Source organism: Mauremys mutica, chromosome 4 (assembly GCF_020497125.1).
Source record: "Mauremys mutica isolate MM-2020 ecotype Southern chromosome 4, ASM2049712v1, whole genome shotgun sequence".
In the NCBI taxonomy this organism is placed as follows: domain Eukaryota; kingdom Metazoa; phylum Chordata; order Testudines; family Geoemydidae; genus Mauremys; species Mauremys mutica.
The window spans coordinates 51716410-51738199 of NC_059075.1; the positions used below are offsets into that span (position 1 = coordinate 51716410).

At 40.2% G+C, this 21790-nt stretch overlaps 1 long non-coding RNA gene across 1 annotated transcript in view; it reads left to right on the forward strand.

Annotated features, from left to right (window-relative positions):
* The first annotated feature begins 276 nt into the window (after window positions 1–276).
* Window positions 277–21790, forward strand: part of LOC123368628 — a 35324-nt gene continuing 13810 nt past the window's right edge. Inside the window, exon 1 of the long non-coding RNA XR_006578843.1 lies at window positions 277–367. This is a non-coding gene — a long non-coding RNA (uncharacterized LOC123368628). The remainder of the gene's footprint in view (window positions 368–21790) is intronic.

The following is a 21790-nucleotide window of genomic DNA, read 5'->3' on the forward strand; positions in this document are numbered from 1 at the left end:
GTTGGGACATACTCAGTTGCTCTGCGGGGATGGTTCATGGATAGTCTTATCTGGAAATAGGAACTGTGGGTGAGATGGAGCATGCTTGGTTCCAACATGTTCTTCAGATAATTTTGCTGCCAGATAGGGATGGCCAGAAAGTAGCAATTCCATTTTGCAAAAAGTTCTGAGCTTTTGACATTAGATTTTGTTCCAAAGTGGAAGAAAAACAAGACCTTTAAAAAAATTGCTAAAAAATACAAGATCATTTTTCACAGGCATTTTTTCACAGGAACAGCAAGAGGCCTTATACAAAAGCTACCCCTCTGCCAAATTTCCAGCCCTAGCTCCAAAGCAAGAAATACTAAAACTTCTCAACTGAACAGTTGTAAGTTTGTTTTTTTTTGTTTTCAACAAGAGCAAAACAATGTATTTTTTGCTAATCTCATTCTTGGAAATACCCGAACCATTTTTGCTGAAACTTTCCAAGACATTCAGCCTGAAGCAGACACACAGCATGGGAAACTTCAATCCAAACACGTAAAGTTTGGCAAAGTTATAACCAACTGAAAACACGGGTTTGTCATGGGAAAGTGTTAGATAACCTTAGTAACAGGCTCCACATATAACAAAAAATAATTTCTGTATTGTAATTCATACGTAAATTAGGCCACAGGTAAAGTGTCACAGGCAATTATAATGTAATTTTCTGAATTCTAAGTGCTTAATCATGCAAACTTAATATTTCATTAATATATATCTTTTTATATATATGAAATGTAAACTTTCTGAATGACTTCTTTTTCAAATTCATATTGCATCAGCAAAATTTGAACTTATATTTTTGCACCTGAAATTTAATTATGGCTGCAAATCACAGTACTTGTTAATCTGAATAGTTTATTGTTCGTGAAAAATCAGGTAGCTAGAGTTGCAAGTATTAAGTGTGTGTGTATTTTACTCCCCCCGAAGCATTCAGGTTTCTGGATTCATTAACCAGTGCACGAAAATGGAAAATATTAATTTGCAATTTTCTTTGTTTAGAGGAAAGAAACATTACAGACCACTTGAAATCTGCCCCAGAGTGTCTGTTTATTCTAATGTACAGGGAAAAGTTGCTAGTGGCATATCTGAAAAATACAAAGATTAAATATACTTATCTAGCCTTGGGGAGTAGAAACTAACATGTCTTCCTGACCGGTTAAGATGTTAGGAAAATCCAGTCCTCAGAATGAAAATTAATTTCAGGGTAACACTTTCTGACAATCACATGTGCCAATTTTTTAAAAAATGTGGTCAACTGAAAATAGGCTTTAAAGACAACATACAACTGTTTCTAAGAGTTCTAAGTGTCAACACTCTGTCTTAAAAACCACATTTTCTCCAGAATTTATTCACACTGCCTATAACAATGCACCTGTAGATCTCTTGTTATAAAACTCAGAGGGGCAAATTTTGATTTCAGTTACATTGGTGTGAATAGAGAGGGTAATGGAATTACTCCTGATGTACACCATTGTAATTGAGATAAGAATTGAGCCTAGAGAGTTCCTGTCTGAAAGAAAAAGCCAATTGGTTTCCAACTGGGAACAGTAAAGGACCACTTGCTAGGAAGGCTAATCAATGGCACATCAAGCACTGAATGGAATTGCTAAACATTCATTAACATTGGATTGCTTTTTCATTCACTCTCCCTTTTCTCTTTTGGAAGTTTTCATGGTTTCTTTTATAACTGGTAGCAGTGGATTTCCATCATTTTTGACATGATTCCATTAATGTTACATAATCCCACATAATGTGGTTGGGGAGTGCAAGTGAGCCAATTATTGCTTAGCAAAGCAGGTAACTAAGGGTAATTTAGGCATTTAACTGCCTCTTTAATATTGGACAGCTGATGTCCAATGTTAAATCCTCAAAACTTTGGCCCAGCTGCTACCTAACCCTGTAGATGTCTAAATTTCCACCTGTAAAGTTCCCTAGGCTCTTGTCTACACGTACAGCGCTGCTGTAACGCATAGTGAAGATGCTTCCTACACCAATTGGAGAGCTTCTCCAGTCCGTATTCTACCTCCCTGAGAGGTGGTAGCTATGTCAATGGGAGAAGCCCTCCCATCAATGTAGTGGAGTCTACACTGGGTTAGGTCAGTATAACTAAGTCGCTCTGGGGTGTGAATTTTCCAAATCCCTGAGTGATGTAGTTATACGGACATAGGTTGGTAGTATAGACCAAGCCTAAATGTCTGCTGGTATGCATACACAAAGACAACTACACACTGATGCTGTCAAGTAGCTCAGTGGCTAAACCCCAGCAGTGTCCTCCTGCTAGACATTCACCCACCAATCTTGTCTGCAGGGCCTGATCTGTGAGGAAATGTAGGCTTCTACAGAAGGCTGCCCTGGAACATGCCTCACAGATCAGGACTGTCACAAAACATGGTAGCAGTGCCCCCATTAGTATAAAATAATTATTCATTGGAGCAGGGACCAGAACTTGACATGCCCATGTCCTAGGGTTAGCGCTCTACAGTCAGTAAAAATAGTCTCAGAATAGTATGTGGATAGAGATTAGAATAGTTGTGTTAGAGACATGGGTTAAAGTCTAATTTTTGACATGCAGATGAAGCACCTAACTATAGGCTCCCTTTTTTTGGCTTTACTCTTATAACTAAGCAGGAATAGTTTAGTGGCCTTGTAGCAGCATTCTCATTAATGCAGACTGGGTTTCTCTCAACTCCCTGTCCAGCTCAGTACTTTGCACCTTTCAGTCATATGCACCACAATCTGCTCATGCTCTGAGCAAGATCAAGTCTGATATCTCTCCTCCTGGCCTCCCAACACCTCCTTCCTTTCAGGAAATAATAGGTTTAAGTTTTGTATTAATGATTGTACTCATATTTTCCATGAACATAGTGTGACATTCTATACCCTGGGGGAGCATACTGTAACCCCCATATTCCTCATTGTCATATAATCATGATCTTACATATAAAGCATGCCTTGTAAAGTATCAGGGGAAAGGTTATGATCTGCTGAAAGTCATTTCTCTATCCATGTATGTGTATCATTATTGCATATGAAGTTGAGAATTGTGTTGCATGGTGATCACAAAAGCATTCTGTAAGTTGGGGAATCAGCCAGATATTAGCTCCCCAGAGGCAACAGCAAAGAAAGTAACCAATGCCCAGGCAGGGTGTCAAACAACCCATCAACAGCCATTGTCCAGCAAGGGAGCTACAATGCAATCACTCACCTGCATGACGCCACACCAGGGGAATTGCTCAGCGGTGCTTGGAGAGACTCAGCAGTGCTCTCCAGACATGCCTGGGCTGGTGCTCCCCAAGCACATGGACTGAGAGTATAAAAGAGACAGAATGGACACATACGGGGCCCTCTTCCTGCCCCCACTTTCACTGCAAGCAACTAAGACACTGAGAAGAAGACAAGACTTCAACAGAGGAGATTGGCCCAGGTTTAAGGAACAAATTTGTATATTAAGGACTGCAATATCCAGTGGGGTGAGAAAAACTGCTTAATCTAGATGTTGCCCAGTCTAATAGGGTTGGGAGTTTAGACTGCCTGCTTATATTTTCTTTTCTTTTGGTAACCCTTCTGACTTTTTGCCTATCATTTAATATCACTTAAAATCTACCATTTATAGTCAATAAATTTGTTTAATTGTTTATCTTTACCAGTAAGTTTGTATGAAGTGTGTGGCAAATCTGCTCAGGTTTATAAAGGCTGGTGTATATCCACTTTCCATTTTTAAAGTGGTGAACCAATTAATCAATTTGCACTGCTCACTTTGAGCAGTGCAAGAAAGTATATTCCTGGGGTACAGCACTGGGTACTGGGGGGATTTGGCTGGCGCCTTTCTCTGTGTGATTCATGAGTGGCTCTGGGAGCATTCATGCAATATAGCTGGATGAGGGGCTCCATATGCAGTTGTGCTGAGTGATCACAGCTCCTGGAGGGATTGCTGCTGGTCACTAGCAAGACACTGTGAGAGACAGCCCAGGCTGGGGAGAGTTCAGGGGGCACAGTCCCAGGCTGCATCCCCATCCCAGACTACACTCCAGAGGGTCCCGTCACACATAGAACCTACCAAGAAAAGGAAATTGGAACACTGCAGTTAAATTGATAAACACTCACTCACGTTTTATTGCCTAACATAGCTGAATAATCTGAATGCTTATTATCACTGTGTGAAAAGATTCACATTTCTTCAATGTGCCTGTTGAAATAGGACAAATTAATCCTTGGTGTAATTTCACTGAAGGTAGCTACTGTGCATTTTCTATCTTAAGCGGAAATCAATGGAGTTATACCACAAATTAATTTGTTTTATTGTGTCTATACTATACAACAGCTGTATGAAGAGTAAATCAACAAATATAATGTTCTTCCCCTTCCTGTTCCCATGAAATGCCACTTAGGTACGGAACACCCTACATAATAAATAAGTACAAAAGAAAATAAATAAATCCTGGCAAACAGTTTGTATCAAATGATTTAGTTAGAATTCAGTCCTTTTTCTCTCCCCCTTCCCCCAATTGTTCATGAACGGACTGCTTTTTATTGATTTGCTCACTCAGTGAAATGAATACTATTTATTTTTTAAGAACTGACAATGTGCTTGACTCTGTTCATGACACAAAATATAATCTGTTCCTGCCTTGATGGGCTTGATGGGCAGTCAATACAAGACTGGTACAGAGAAGAGAAGGTGAACAGGGAAGTCAAGAGGAGTGAGCGAGTAGGATTTTTTTAAAACATATTTGATTGTCTCAGTTTTGGACATGACACAAGAAGTTAGTGTTTAGGAGGGATTTGAATGATGAATTAATGGCTTGGTGGAGTGGAATATGGAGGGCATCATTCAGTGAATATTTTGTATGGACCAGTTTCAGCCTACTGATTTCTCATGAACAGTTCTCTGTGCATGTTCAGTATTCACAATTCAGTATTCAAGATGTGTGAGTGATCAGCTAAAAGTGTCATAGTATTGTTCCCATTACATGGATGACCTGAACTTTGAGGGTAAAATCCTGATCGTATTGAAGTCAATGGCAAAAATTCCCTTGATTTCACCTTGAATGTAGTTTCATCTTCTTTTGTGTTTAAATTAATCTCAGCTATAGGCCTGAAATTTATTTTTCATATTATTAATTTGTCCCACAGGAATGTGTAGAGGCTCCAGCTGAGATTGAGGCCCCATTTTGCTAAACTAAATGACAGTGCCTGCCCCAAACAGCTTACAATCTAGCTAGGGAAGGCAAAAGATAGGAAGGTAGACAGAGGCCATATAGCTGGCTTGTAGCAGAGATGGCAATAGAACTCAGGTATCCCGACTAGGACTCGCGTTCCCTAATCAGTAGGCCCCTCAGCCTCCCCTAATATTAGCACAAAACTTTGCTTGTAGATGTGTTCCCAAAAAGGACATAAGAAGGTGTGAGAAGACAGTAAAAATGAAAATCTAATCAGAAGTCCTCAAAATGTTTGTGAGTAATTTCTCATTATGTCTACTCAATAGTCTAGTCAACATTCAAATCAATTTCATCTGTGTGCCATTTTATATCCAGTGGGATCAAATACAATTATATACGATGTGTGCAATAAAAGATGTCCTGACCTTGCTCCTGAATGCCACATTTTACAAAAAGTAGCAATTGTCTTCCCTGTTTAATATATTCTTATAGCAAATAATACATACATTACATTTTAAGTTACAAAAGAACAATCTCAGTGCTGATTTGAAATTCAGAAAACACACTAGATTATGCTTTCAGGTGGCAAAAGCTCTAGGGGTCCCTGGCTGCCTTTTGTGTTACACAGTCTTGTAGAGAGCTCAGAGCTGACAGATGCTTATCAAACATTCATGTAAACACTGCTATCAAAGCTGTGCTCTCTGGTACTGCCTCTACACAATAGGGTCAGCATGGAACATAATTAAAGCAAGGCCAAAGATAGAAATGTCATGCCACCAGTCTTTGTTATGTCAGAGGACTCACAGTGCTCTCCTCACTGTGCAATTCCTACATTGATAACAAAGCCAAAATAAAAGATGAACACAAATGATGTACAGGAATATAGGGTAGAATTTTGAAACATGCCTAAGTAATTTAGGAGAAGAAATCCCATTGGAAGTAATAAGACTGATGTTCCTAGATGCTTCTGAAACATCACCCTAAGTGTCTAAGCCAAAATATTCACACTTGGGTGCCTGACTTTACCATCTAAATCATAGATAATATCAGGAAATTGACCTGAATTAACTGACACTGATATACTTTTAGTTTCCATGTGTCAAAATAGACACTGAGTAATTTTGTCCAAACCTCCTAAATCCCATTTTCAGTATTATGTAACCTTTAAGGCCCAAATCCTCAAAGGTATTTAGGTGCCTAAATTCCATTCATTGCAATGGGACTTAGGTACCCAAATATCTTAGAAGATCTGGGCCTTAGGTGCCTAAGTGTCACTGACTGTCAATAAGATTTAGGTTCTGAGTCATAATGCTTAAATCCCTTTTGGAAATGGAATTTAGGCTCCAAAAGTCTTGTGTGCTATTGAAAATGTTATCCATAATTACTAAAATGATTATCAACAGATAGAGGGTTGATTTCAACTTTTAGTTAATTTTGTGTTGTTATTGTTGTTGCCTGGGATTTAGAGCCACTCCCATTTACTGCTAATGATAGTTCCCTGAAAAGTGTTCAAAACTGTATATTGAAATTAGAGGACCTAGTTCTAATCTCATGTATGTAAATTCTGTTGACTAGCTTGTAAAATCAGCTGCTCTTCATGTATGTACAGTACAATACAGTACATAATTTGGACCTGATCTAGAGCCCGTTAAAGTCAATAGTCTTTTTTTTTTTTTTTAATTTCAATGGTCTTTGGATCAGGCCGTTCATGCTGTTCCTGGATAATTATGCATAAACTGAATCGGGCCGTTGGGCTGAAATCAAATGTTTGCAATATTAGCACTGAATGTGGCTTGACTGTATCCTTTTCTTTCTTTCCCTCTTCATATTCTGTACAATATTGATATACAGTATCTGTTATACAACATTTCCATTTTTTTATCACTGTAGTTATGGTTTCTTTGTGGGTATATAACACAGCCCCATGTACATCTTAAAATATATAAAAGCAGATGGGTTTGGTCAATGGAGCAAATCACTTATATTAATCAAACCAACCTGACCAAAACTACTGACTACAATGGTTATAGTTCAGCCAATACTTAAGAAAAGAAGGTATCAAAAGAATTTCTAATTTTCTACTTGTTATTCAGAAAAGAAAGGGTAAGTGGGCTATGATATTATCAGAGGCAAATACATTGGAGATTCATATCATCTACGGAATTTCAAATCATAACCATAGAGTAATGCACCAACCTCTCCATTTTTATGCTGCCCCAGCATGAGCAATAGTAGCTGTGGCAGCAAATATGCAGTTAAATTACCCATGAAAAAGAGAACAAAGATGAGCCAGTTGCTTGAAAAGTATTAAGGGTCAGGCTAATGAAAAATATGCCCTCATGATTTGCATTTTGACTGCTGCTTTTTTTTTTTTTTGAGGGAGGGAGGGAGTGTGAAGGGGCAAGTATTTTTTGAACAAGTTTATGAACTCCTGCCATAAATAGAAATACCAATGGTGTGCCTACATGCTGGGCCAGTGCAAAAGAATGCCTGGGAGTAATAATTTCACATACATGCAAATGATACTTATTGTGCAATGAGCAGCACAATGAAAAAGACTTTCAAGAGAAACAAACTTACAATTAGCCTTTTTGCTTCCACTTCATTATGGCACTGAAAATAACTTCCTCTAACCAGAGAAAGCAGCATAAATCACAGGAGAGTGGTTCTCAGCAGCCGCAGTAGGGAATAGAACAATGGCTGCATATTTTTCAAATACCAGTGTGCACCATATCAGACATATCCACTTTTTTGTTGCTTGGCTCTCAGCCTCCCATTGCTTTGTCTTCTATAGTAACACAAATCCAACTTTACAAGTACCTGTAAGAGTCTTCCTAATCCCTTTCAATCTGGCAGACTGCTGCCAATAGTAGCAAATAAACAACCAGCCTTGCAAATAGCACTTCAGAGGGAATCCAAACATGACAGGTCATCCTGCAACACAACAAGTGAGCCAAAGCACTGCAGTCATAATGCACGGGGTGGGGAGCTAGGGTTGAGTTGCTCATTTGGCTGATAGCTGAATGAAAAGGTCTTTGTTTGTATCTGTTCAAATGACACAACACCATGCAATGATTACTGAATTATAAAATGGCTATATCAGCTATGTAGCACTTTGCCCTAAGCCACTGCAAAACAATTTATGTATAGAAACATTTATGTCAAAAAGTGCTGAGAACCTTTAAGATGGATTATATCCTAAAACAAACTCTCGCAGATACAGGGACATGTGGTTGAAGGGTAAAAGCAATACTTAGTTGGTGATATTTGTCAGTCACCCTGGCTAAGCCTTTATTATTAGCACCATCCCATACTGCAGATTAAGAAACAGGCAACAGCATATATAGTACCAGTGGTTATGAGAAAGATCACCCTATGTCCCACCTTTGAGAAAAAGTGGCGAGGGAATGTATTGCTTAGCTTACCCCCACGCCCTTTCTACAAGGTTTATAGCTTCATAAGATAGGGCAAATGTATGTGCAGTGAAGGATGAAGGTTATAATACAGAAGTGCTGAACTACTGAAGAAAATTACTTTTTCTGACATGAGTAAAATTGAGTCAGACACAGAGGGGGGTCATTATATCTCCAATATCAGTCAGTACCCACGCCCGGGTACTTCATTACTGGTAGATGTGCGATTTACATATGTGTATTACCATTTTGAGCTTAGTGGTCAAAGAAAAATAGTAATTTTTAAATCACCAAAAAGAATTAACAATAATGTACTATGAATTCGTCAAAAATAAATTGGAATTACTCTTAATTTTTGCTCTAAATGATTTAGTAATTTAGAATTAATATTACCAAGTAAAATAACAACTGGATATTTAATTGTGACTATTTAGACTTACTTGTTTTATGTTGGAAATTACTTGTTATCTACTAAAAATTATTGGCAATCAATAAACATTTATTGGAAGTATTAGATTACTAAAGACAAAAATATAAATATTTCTACATGAAGAGAAATGTGGTCCATATTATCCTTTCTACTTATATGAGCAGACATTATTCAAATTGTGAAGAACTCTCTCTGGGATGCATCTTCTGTAATTTTCTTCCATCCCTAGAATCCCTGTGGAAATCCCTCTGTAAATGTTCCGTTAGAAGTGAGATCCATAGAGTCCAGGGCAGGAGGAGGTGTCGAGAACAGGTCTTTCTGTGGCATCATCCCCAGCTGTCCGTGCAGATACCCATCCTGTTATTCCAGAAGGATTTAGTGCTCCCCAGAAGTTTCCTAGGATCTGTGGGAGGAAGGGAAGCCACAAACTCTGTCCTCACTTGTAATGATGATTTCCTTGAAACTCAGTGAGGAACTCTCAAGACATTTCCCAGCTCCTATGCCCCTTCCTGTAGGTTTCGTCATGGGAAGGCATGTGGTATCCCTTAATAATTTTCACTTCTTTAAATTTTAACTTCCCAGTATTTAAACTTAGAAATAAACCCTGGAGAAAAACTTCTTGCTGATGTTTATGCTTACTAAAAATGAGATGGCAGCCTGAAATGGAGGGAGGAAAGGAAGGATGATTTCTGCTCCAATTTGCCTCATCCCAAAATCAACTCTGTAGGTCCTGGAGGCTTTAGAGTCCTGCCTCCGGAGTAGCAGAACATTCCAAGGTGAGGTACCGTGACGTACTATATGTGTTTCAATGCCTATGTTCCACACCCAGAAACTGTCTACCTGCACAGAAATAAACACAAATATTTTGTCAGGTGAAGGGCCTGTGCATACCTGGAACCATAGCCAGACATAATTTGGGCACACACCAGTGCTACTGTTTCATTGTTAACGTATGGGCCCACTTTGGTAGCAACTGGGATTGTGCTGGAATTTGTACTTAGGTGTTTGTTTGTTTGTTTTACTGTTTAAAAGTAATGACATTACTAAATAATGGAAGATGACTAAGTCCTTGAAGATCAATCAACTCAGGCCAGGTCTGAATTTGCTTCACTGAATTAACTTAAAACATAAAATATGGTAATATCATTGACTACAGATTCAAATAACTGTTCTGTGGGCAGCTGTTTCCTTCTTTAAGAACTAGCCCTGGTTCATAAACTTGTACTTTCTTTGGTTTCTCCTCCACTGATGAAAATCAGCATGTGAAGTTACCAGTAGGATGTACTACTGGGACTGGAACTTGGAAAGTATTTTATACATAAAAATAGACTCTTCTAAAAACAATGCAATGCCTATACAATATTATCCTGGTTAAGTTAGTAATGTTTTGGGGTTTGCATTTTTTAAGAGAAAGCAGAGAAGTAGATCAGTGACCCTAATTGAAATAACTCAGATAACTGCTGAGGCTCTAATTTAGTTTTGACCTTTATGCATTGATCTTCCATATTAAGCTTTGTTGTGATTGGAACTGATTTTAATTACCTGGGTTCATGTAATGTGTTGGTAGAAATGGAGGACTCCTGCAGTTACCACTAGTATTAATGGAAGATGGAAGTGCTGAGCACCTTGAAGGATGTGGCTCTTGTTTACTTGCTGATGTGCTTAGATTATGCAGCATATTACATTGAGGTATTTTCAGTAAAATACATAAATTAACATTACTAATTGTATTAATGATGATATGGAAAATAATGTGTTTCTTCTGTAAGTAAGTTCTGGCAGTATTTAGTACTTCATGATAAATATACTAAGTGACTGAATTAAGTAGTATTATTTTTGCTAAGTAATTCAATTTTATGGAATAAAAGAATAGACAATTTAATTTCTCAGTGAAGAGAGTCCTGGAACCAGATTGCTTCCTTCTTTAAGTAGGGACTTAGGAGGGGAGAAATCGTTGAGGTTTTTCTAGTAGAGTTTTTTCCTCCTATTTCTAATCTCTGGGGTTGGGTATAGTACTTGCTTCCACCTCCTATGGAAGAAGTAGCAGGTGCTCGCCTCACATCATGATATATGTGGTTCCCAAGGGATGTAATGGAAAAACAGGAGTGTGCCTCCACACCGGCACCAGATCTGAGCTCTCATTAAACTCTTTGACAGCTTGACTCTAACGTATTTACTGTTAGGATAGTTATATGGCACTTTTGTGCCATTGGAGCATGGACCAAGATATAGTCCACTTAATAAATTAGACTAGCAGGAAGCCCTGCAAACCACCTACCATGTGGCAGTATGGGCAACAATAAATCTTGGGCTACTGCTCTGAGTGCTGGGGGAAGAGAATTACTTTTTGAAATTAAGGGGTAGAGGATGGGAGGTATTATGACTGGAAATGCTAAGTTCTCCAAATGTAGTAGAGGAGTGCAACAAACAGTAGCTGTTGCTACCTCGGCAAGAAATACGTGGCCTGTTCTCATTCCTGTGTGCTCCTACCAGTGCTTGGTGATGGGGACTGGAAGGTATATAGCCCAGCAACCATAATGCCCATCCAATCCTCTTCTGAGCCAATTAGTGCTAATGGGATAAATAGCTAGTGCCTGTCTTGTTCTCCTTATTAAAGCATAGAACACTTTTTAAACACATTGTTTTTATTTAAACATTAAATAACTCTTAACACACTGGTGTTGACTGCAGCCACCTGATGTTGACTAAAGCCTGCCATGCAGAACCCCACCTTCCAAAATGGAGACTGACCTTTGGTCTCTGCAGCCAAACCCAGTGCTCTCACATGACAATAACAGCGACTCCACACAGTTCACAGGGGCTCCAGGCAAATAGCGGATTTCCTCTGTGTCAGAGCGCTGGAGACAGAATGTCTGTGATTTGGCTTTTGGTAGTGATTTTGTTAGCGGATATATGGGTCAGGAGAACATTTTGCAGAGCCCAGGTCTGTTCTTGAGGCCTGCCTAGTACATTCCATCTCCTATCTTTTAGATCAAGGTAAGGGAGGCATTTTGCCTGCTGCAGAGATTTCTGGGCTTTGCATATCTATGTGGGGTGAAGAAAAAAGCAACAGATTAATTTGACAGCCCCAATTAAACCTTTAGTTTAGCAAGTTGTGATGAGAAATGTCCCTGACAAATAAGCATAGGCTGTGCATACAACAAAATCCGGTGTGCCGCACTGAGCACTTTAAGATCATTTTACCACTATTTGTGATGGTGGTGCCTGGTTTTAATTAGAACTGACCAAAATCATCTAGTGAGAAAATTAATCTTTATTATTATTGTTATTAATAATGATAATTAATAAATACAGCCAACAGGACTAGCATCAATATGTTAAAATGGAAAAACAAAAGAACAGATATGTGAGATACCAAACAAGAGTGGCTACCCAGAATGGGTAGAAAGAGACTGAATGAATAAAGATAAAGGAGATGATAAAATCAAAGTGCTACTGTTTTACACCCATTTTGTGCCGGTATGAATGACTCGAAATGGGGCAAAGCAGAGGAAAATCAGGCCATCTGATATAAGCTTGTCCACATAACAAATACATCAGCTATGAAAGCTAATTAGCCATTGCCAGAAATTACAGAGGTCAGTTTCAAGCAATGATCGAGGATAATATGGGCATTGAAAATGACCTAATATTGAGATTAGAGAAGTGGAAAGACAGTGTAAGGAAGGCTTAGACTTTAGATTCATAATTGATGCCTTAACCAGCGAACAGAGGGCTTCAATATCCATAGGTTGCCCCCAAATAGGTCTCAGCAGTAATACTGGAAAAACACTAAAGAACAACCCTATTTTTTGTGAATATTTTAATAAATAAAAGAACCAAGTTTTGTTTGTTGTGGTTCATGGGGGTCAGAGTATTTGTTACTTGGGAGTAACTACTGTTTGGTTAAATTATTATTCAGCTGAAAAATCAGACCAGATGTGTGCATTATTCACTATTCATTATACACTCTTCATTATTCTGCTGTTTAAAATGTTTCAGTCATCCACTCAGGGAGCACAAACAGTCTGATGCAACCAATCACGTGATATGAATAATGGGAACAGTCAAAACAAACAGTTCATTATCTGCCCAAACTCTGAAAATTATACATCCAAACTGTCTGGTAAATTTTTAGCCATAAGGTAGAATACAGTCAGGATCAGTTTGTGACAAGAATAGGGGCTGAATTGTTCCAGCAGCACAAAGCAGATTGATAGGTGGCTGTGGCAATTAACTGATGGGTCCCTTGTTATAGGATAAACCAGAATTGCTGTAAGACCAGTGTAGCCAATGCTACAGTGTACCTTCACAAAAGAACAGATATGTGAGATACCAAACAAGAGTGGCTACCTAGAATGTGTAGAAAGGGACTGGATGAATGAAGACAAAGGAGATGATAAAATCAAAGTGCTACTGTTTTACACCCATTTTGTGCAGGTATGAATGACTCGAAAGGGGGCAAAGCAGAGGAAAATCAGGCCATCTGATATAAGCTTGTCCACATAACAAATACATCAGCTATAACTGATGTATGACAGCCCCTGCTTTATGGGGGCATGTCAGGGACATAGGTGCTCCAGTGATTCCCAGCTGCTAGAAGAGCCCATTGTAGTCTGGCACTAAATTGCATTGGGTACCAAACCAAACCCAACTAGCAGCAGGATAGGGGGCACAGAGGTGGATAATAGCTTAATTTCCCCTCTTCTTCTCCACCAAGTCTTGAACTAAATAGAAATCAGCTGAACCCTAAGTTTAGACCTATTATTTGTAAGAAAAGAAATAGTTCAACCATCGCTGCTTAAGATACTGACCTACTTCTTCTTCTTCTTCTTCTTCACTCCCTGTGGAGCATAAGGCGCCAACCACTCTCCTCCATTCATTTTGTTCTTGAGCGAGACAGCAGAGTTCATCCCACTTCATTCCCATACCTTTCATTTCCTCTTCAATGGTCCTTCGCCACGTCCCCAATGGTCTACCTCTCCTCCTTCTTCCTTGTGGTGTCCATTGTAGGGCAATACGAGGGTGTCTATCAGCATCCATTCTCAACACATGCCCAAGCCACCTCCATCTTCGTTGTTTGGCTTCATCCACTATATTGTTGATGCCCGTTAATCGGCTCACTTCAACATTGGTTATACGCTGCGGCCAATGTACGTTAAGAATTCGCCTAAGACACCTTCCTTCAAAGCCCCGAAGCCGACTTTCTATCTTCTTATTGGTCCTCCATGTTTCCGCCGCATAGAGCAACACAGAGCGGACGTTCGACCTATAGATCTCTACCTTGGTTTTCATTTGCAAGATGGTTGACCTCCAAATATTCTGAAGTCTATAGAATGCATTTGCTGCAAGACCGATTCTGGTAGATATCTCCTTCTGAATATTGCCATCAGCCGATATGTAACTACCAAGATATTTGAAGTCGTTCACCTCCTCCAATTCTACGTCACATAACACTGTCTTCGTCGAGCTGGCTGTTTTTACTTTCATTATTTTGCTCTTACCGGCATGGATATTAAGTCCTACGCACCTTGCTACTCTACCTACTCTATCAGTCTTCTCTTGGAGGTCCGTCTGAGAGCTCGAAATCAGGGCGATATCATCCGCAAAGTCACAGTCTTCAATATGACCAGAGGGTCCCCATGCGATCCCTCTTGGCCTATCTTCAGTGGCTTTCCGCATCACCCAATCTATGACCACAAGAAATAGGATGGGCGAAATAACGTACCCTTGTCTAACTCCCATTCTCACATGGAACCACTCGCTCTGCTGTCCTTCATGGCGAACACAACACTTATTGCCGGCATACATATCTTTGAAGATGTTAATCACTTTAGAAGGGAATCCATATATTTTTAAGATATTCCAGAGAGATGGATGGTGGACGCTATCAAATGCCTTCTCAAAGTCGAGGTAATTAATAAACAGTGGCGAGTTCCATTCAAGAGATTGTTCCATTATCATATGTAGTACAAATATCTGATCAACGCATCGTCTCCCACTCCTAAATCCTGTTTGTTCTTCCCTCAGGATCTCTTCTACTGCTTATCTTATTCTCTGTAACAGAACTCTGCAGAAAACCTTCCCGAGCACTGATAGCAAGTTTATACCTCTCCAATTACCACACAAAGACAAATCACCCTTCTTTGGTAATTTCACGATGATACCTTTCTTCCATGCTTCAGGTACCTTCTCTTCTTCCCACACCTTGTTGAATAGCTCCTTTAGAATCCCTGACCTACAGGGAGCCCTTAAAAGGTGAGGGAGTGGTTTATTCTCCTGGCCATTCTATTCTTAACTTCATTATTGAGGTTGCAAAGGAGGATCAAAACAGAGCCAATTTTAATGAAAAATGGTGTCTAATAAGAACTGGACTGAGACCATCCGCTCATTTTACACAGGCCGCCAAAGAGTCATTATATGGCAACCACGTTGGTCATTGCCTCTACAAAACTAGCAAGACCTGATGCAGTGATTTAGATGATAGAGGCTCATTACCAAACCACAGAGATGCTTCCCCACAGCTTCTCAGCAGAATATTTACAATATGACAAATCTATTGATTGCACTGTATGTGACACATTCTGCCATTTATGCTTGTACTTTTCATATTGAAACTGAAGAAGCTAGTACAGTCCATTTAACAGAGACTGTTGATGTTTCATCAGCTATTGATGAGATTTATGCAGAACGATGGCAAAGTATTTTGCTGGCATTGAATGTGAATCATTTGCAGACAAGTCTGAATGTGAACAAAATATAGATGACAAGATACAAGAAGCCATATCACTATATGAATGCTCACCAATAATTATACATGAAAGTGTAGCACCGATAATGGCTTATGCAAAATGGCACAGCCTTCCAGGAGCTGCACAAGATTTTCTGACATTAGTAAAACCACATTGCTTTGCTTCTCCCCATACAGATTACCCCCAAAGCCTTTTTTCCTCTTTCTCATATAAAAGCACCTCATTTCTATTTAAACTGTTGTAGGATGAAAAAAAATACCCACATACAGCATATTGATTAACAAATGCAGTTCTGATTGAACCTCCGAGGAGGCTAGTGTTTTAACAGAACATACGTTGAAAACAGCAAATTCAGGTTTTTGTTTTATTTTTAAAGCAAGACAATAGTGATGGAGACAAGACATCTCCTTTCATTGAAAAACATAAATCAGAAGAAACGGGAGAGGATGCACTGTATGTGAAATCAACACTTCCTTGTGATATTGAAGGCAGCCCCAAGTGATCAGATTTGTTTTTAAAATGAGAGAGAGAGAGAGAGAGAGAGAGAGAGAGAGAGAGAGAGAGAGAGAGCGCACTCATTTATCCCTCTCAGGAATAGATAAAATGAGTTCCATTCAGTTTACTGTAGTATGTGAATATTTCAGTTAAGACCGCAAAAAAAAAAACAAAAAAAAACCAGAGGTCCTGCATGGAAATAAAGGACCTGATCCAAAGCTCACTGAAGTCAATGGGAGACTTTCTATTAATGTCTGGGTGCTTTGGATCTGGCCCAACTATCCATGATACTTTCCTTAAAAGAAGAGGTTTGCTCTGATCTCTTTGGCCAAAAGTTTCCCCTTTGGACAGTGTTGTGCAGTATGTTGTTTGCCGGACATTCACATTTCTGTTGCCCTCTTCCCCAGGGGAGGCTGAATTTTATGGTGCTGTACAATTTCTACATCAAGTAGTTAAAAATCGTGGGCTACTCTGGGATAAAAGGAGTAATGTACTCATATAATGATAGTATAGCTATTTTTATTCACATTATTTTACCACGTATGTAAAACTTATTGCATATCTTCATTTTTCTTTAATACTAAAGAGGACTGCCTTGAGGAACTGCTCAACATGTTATCAAGAATAAACAAATTATTTCTAGTTGCAATTGTCTGGATTCATCTGAAAGGAAAACATCCCACCATGCCACACACTTCTACTTTTGGAGGTACCAACAGAAAGTCACACTTGCTTAAGCTATCTAATCAATACTGTTTATCCAAGACACATGAGGTATAGTGTAAATCACCAGCATCACTATTGTATCCTGGCCGGGGAAACTGCAGACAGCTAAATAATCAACGAGTATTCATTGGCTCAGCATGTAAGGCTCTAAAGTGCCTACCAGTGACAGGTATCCTACATGACTGCTTAGCAATCTGTCAACAGGTTACTGGGCTGACTTTGTGTTAACTTTTATACCATGCAAAAAGAATAGGAGTACTTGTGGCACCTTAGAGACTAACAAATTTATTTCAGCATGAGCTTTCGTGAGCTACAGCTCACTTCTTCGGATGCATAGAATGGAACACACAGACAGAAGATATTTATACATACAGAGAACATGAAAAGGTGGAAGTATGCATACCAACAGGAAGAGTCTAATCAATTGAGATGAGCTATCATCAGCAGGAGAAAAAAAATCTTTTGAAGTGATAATTAAGATGACCCATAGAAGGTGTGAGGAGAACTTAACATAGGTGCTTGATTTCAGCCTATTGCTTTGTTGTTTTTTCATCTTATCTTTCAATATGAAAGCTGAGGTGCTTTAAAATTAAATCTGAGCAGCATAAAAATGAAACAAAATGTTATAGGAAGTAAGTCCACAGAAGTTAGGATTCTGATTGTAGTTTTATTTTACCCTTTCCTCTCAACTTTTAATAGCAAAAACCAAACAAACACCAACTACCACATTAAGGAAACTCGGTCTTTGACTCTTTTGTTGTTTGGGATACTGAGGTACTTCCTTTTAAGGTCTAGCAGGTCTCAAACCTAGGCTTGCAGAGCTGTACAATAGTGGGCACCTCTATGCTACCACCATAACTAGCACATGCTCCATTTTCCATGACCTACGGTGGGCACAGATCACAGAGAGTCCCACCTAAGGAGTCTGACAGGCAGCAACCTTATGGGTCCTGATTGGCTCCCTGCCCTATATAAATCTAAGGAGCATTCAGGCAATCACATGAATCTCCTGTAGCTGCCATGACCATTACTGCTCTTGAACTCCTCCTGACTGTGACCTTGGCTTGGTTTGCACCTCATCTCCTGACCCAGACCCTGAACACTGACTTGGACTCTGATCCTTGGTATTGACTCTGGCCTGGAACTTGACTACAAATCCCCCACTACTCTCAGCCTCAGCTTTGCCCTGTTCTCACCCTGGGTCCTGACTACCCTTCTAAGGATCTTGACAGTTTGTCTGGACCACCAAAGCCTGTAGTGAAGGCCTACCCTGAGGCAGCAGGCCACTCCCTGCCTGACATGCCCCAGAGGATACTGGAGATGCCTGAATGGGTTGACAAGCTGTAGGATGAGAATGCTGCACTGTGGCAACATACCCAGGGCCTCTAGTCCCCTCCAAGAATGTTTTAAAGGGGACTGCCAACTATTATGGGGAGTTATTAATCAATATCACCTGCTCTTTTTTCTCCACCCCTAGGTTTACCCCACTGAGCAAGCAAAAGTAGGACTCATTATTAGTTTCTTGACTGGGAATGCATTGGTCTGGGCCTTGCCCCAGCTCAAACAATTGAGACTGAGTCTATCTGATTTCAGGGTTTTTCTGCCCTACTTGACAATAATGCTAGCATGCCAGCTTGTTGGAGGTGGTCCTACACAAACTACAGTAGCTGCAGGAACTGATTTCCTTCCGCATTGCCCACTTTTGATGACTAGTCTCTGATACTGAGTGGAGAAAAACAGCTCTGCCAACATGGCTCCCAAAAGCTCTGCCAGCATGGCTCTCTAAAGCACCTCCACCTTGCATTTACTATTCACTGAAGCTCACTACAGCCAAAGAAGAATTACAGAATTCTAGATAAAAAGCTTCTAGCCATTAAAGCAGCCTTGGAAGAGAGGTGCCACTCTTTGGAGGATGTTCAATTCCTAGCATGGGTTTACACGGATCATAAAGCAGGAAGCAAGGGGCAATACCAGGTCTAGGATGGCTTGATCTATGTCAAAGGCCACTTGTGTGTTTCACCCAGACTTCCTCAGTTACAGTACTATGGCTCTGTCATGACTTGTCGTTAGCAGGCCATCTGGGTCACCTCAAGACCCTTCATTTGGCTGCATGGTCCTTCTTGTGGCCCATGCGGCTGCACCAAGATAGCGTGCTCACTCCTTGGCACTCCAATGCCTTCCAAGACCTTGTCCAGACCCTGGGCAGCCATTACCCTAGATTTCATAGTCAAGCTCCCTGTGCCTAACAGGCATACTGTAGTCCTCACCATGGTCGATAAACTGGCAAAAAGGCCCACTTCATCCTCACTGTGCACCTGCCCTCCATAGAAGAAATGGTCCAGCACCTGGTGACTCATCTTATCCATCTCCATGGACTCCTGGAGAGAGTCACAACTGATCAAGGGCGGTTTGTGTTGCAGTTTTTGTGTGAAACCCTATGGTTGGTCAGAGTCCATGCTTACTCATCCACTGCCTATCACCCACAAATCGATGGTCAGTCCAAACAAGCAAATCAAGTATTAGAACAATATTTGCCCTGCTTCATGAATTTCCACCAGAACAACTGGTTTAGCCACCTTCCCCAAACAGAGTTTGTTAACAACAATGCTGAGCATGTCTTTGCTGGGCAGAGTCAATTCTATATAAACTGTGGTTTCCACCCTCATCTCTATCCAGCCATACCTGTCAACTCCACCATTCCTATGGAGCTAACTGGGTTTATCTGATTTATGAGGTCCAAGAAAAACTCCAGGCACAAGTGGACAAGGCCAAGGAAGATTACAAGTGGTATGCTGACTGGTTCCTGGTGCAAGGAATGCCTGGCATTCACCATCAGGCAAAAAGTGTGGCTCTCAGCCCAAAACCTCTATACCAACTGGCCATGTCATAAACTGGATTATTGATACCTCAGGTCATATTCCCTCCACCAGGTAACTGACCCAGTGCCCAGGAGACTTCAATTACCTAGATCCCGCAAAATACACCCAGTGTTTCATGTACCATTTCTAAACCCTACAATGACAACCACTTCACTGCCCTGGCTCAACAACCACCCTCTCAGGTGTGGATCCAAAGCCACAACAAGTATGAGGTCCATGAGATACTGGACTGGAAAATCAAACACTGCTCCCTCTGGTACCTTACAGACTGGGAGGGCTATGACTCAGAAGAGTGAACCTTGGAGCAAGGGTCCCAAGTCCATGCCCCTGACTTCATGGCAGCCATCCATGCAGCAAATCCAGACAAATTTAGGTCAGTGGAGGGCACCCTTGTGGGTAATGTAAGGACCAGAAGGTCTCAAATGTGGACCTACACAGCTGCCAAGCAGTGGACATGGCCATGCTGCCACCCAGCAGCAGCTATACTTCCCATGACCCACTGTGGACACAGACCATGAGAAGTCCTGCCTCAAAGAGTCTGACAAGCAGCACTCTTACGGCTCCTGATTGGCTCCCTATCCTATATATACTCAGGGGGCATTCTGGGAAGTGTCCAAAAGACAACATGGATCACCTGTAGCTGCCATGACCATTCCTGCTCTTGAACTCCCGGCTTCAACCTTGGCTTGATTTGGATCTTGCCTCCTGACCTGCAACCTGAAACCTGACTTATACTCTGATCCTTGGTATTGACCTCAGCCTGGAACTTGACTACAATCTCCTCCACTACTCTTAGCCTCAGGTTTGACCCTGCTCTGACCCTTGGTCATGACTGCCCTTGTCAGGATTGTGACATTTATATAGAATGTAAAGGCAAGGGTCTATATATCAGATATTACTATAACTTTTTTAGACACCTGCAGGGAAGTGCTCATTTTAACCCAACTGCTCATGATTATATTTTTCAACCTAGCGTGGGGCATAGCAGTGTGAAGTTGGGCATTAATGTATAAACATGAACATCTGCCTGTGTCAGTGTCTGAACTAGATAATTACTTAGCTGGAATTTATTTGAAATAAACTGGTTAGTTCTATCCTCTGAAATGCCTGTGAAATTTCCATATACAAAGTCATGTCCTTGGGCTTTGCGTGTGTGTGGTATCATTGAAGACTTGAGTGGGTGGGCTGGGATTGAGTGGAGGGGGTATATATCATCTTTTGTGAAACATATTGTGTATTTGCATACATTTTGTGTTGAATTAATGGGGCTGCCTGTATCGAAACTATCACACAGCAGAATTCCACCCATATAATTTTTAAATGGAACATTTATTCTCACAGTTCTATAATATTAGCTAGATATTTTGCATTACTGATTATGAGTGTATTAACATCAACACCTCTCTGCAGCATCCTACATATAATCTGGTACATTTTTATATAATGTTATATAAAATGGATTTATATTTTATTCCTGCTGTCTGCACATTATGCTATTTAAGACTGACTACATTATCCTTTAATGGTTTCTGTAAGGGAACTTATTATCTTCTATCTTGACCTATATTGTACAGATGCTTTTATATAGCAAAAGTGTAATTCTTTTTAAGAAACTATCCAGCAATTTGTGACCAGAAACCATCATGCATCTTTCTAAAAGACTTGCAGTGCATAGAGAAATTTATTATGTGATTATGGAGAAAAGTAACAGCCAGGCTGACTACTCTTATAAAGATAGTTCTCCTGCCTTTCAACTAGAGTAAGGCTTGCTACTTCAAGCCAGGATTCTGTGACTGTATCCTTACATTCATTCCTTTTGTTTAAACTTTCTACTTTGAGTAGAGGCTTTGAGATGGAAAGTAACTGCTCTCGGCTAAGGACTTGAGTATAGTATCAGTTTAATAGCTGATGT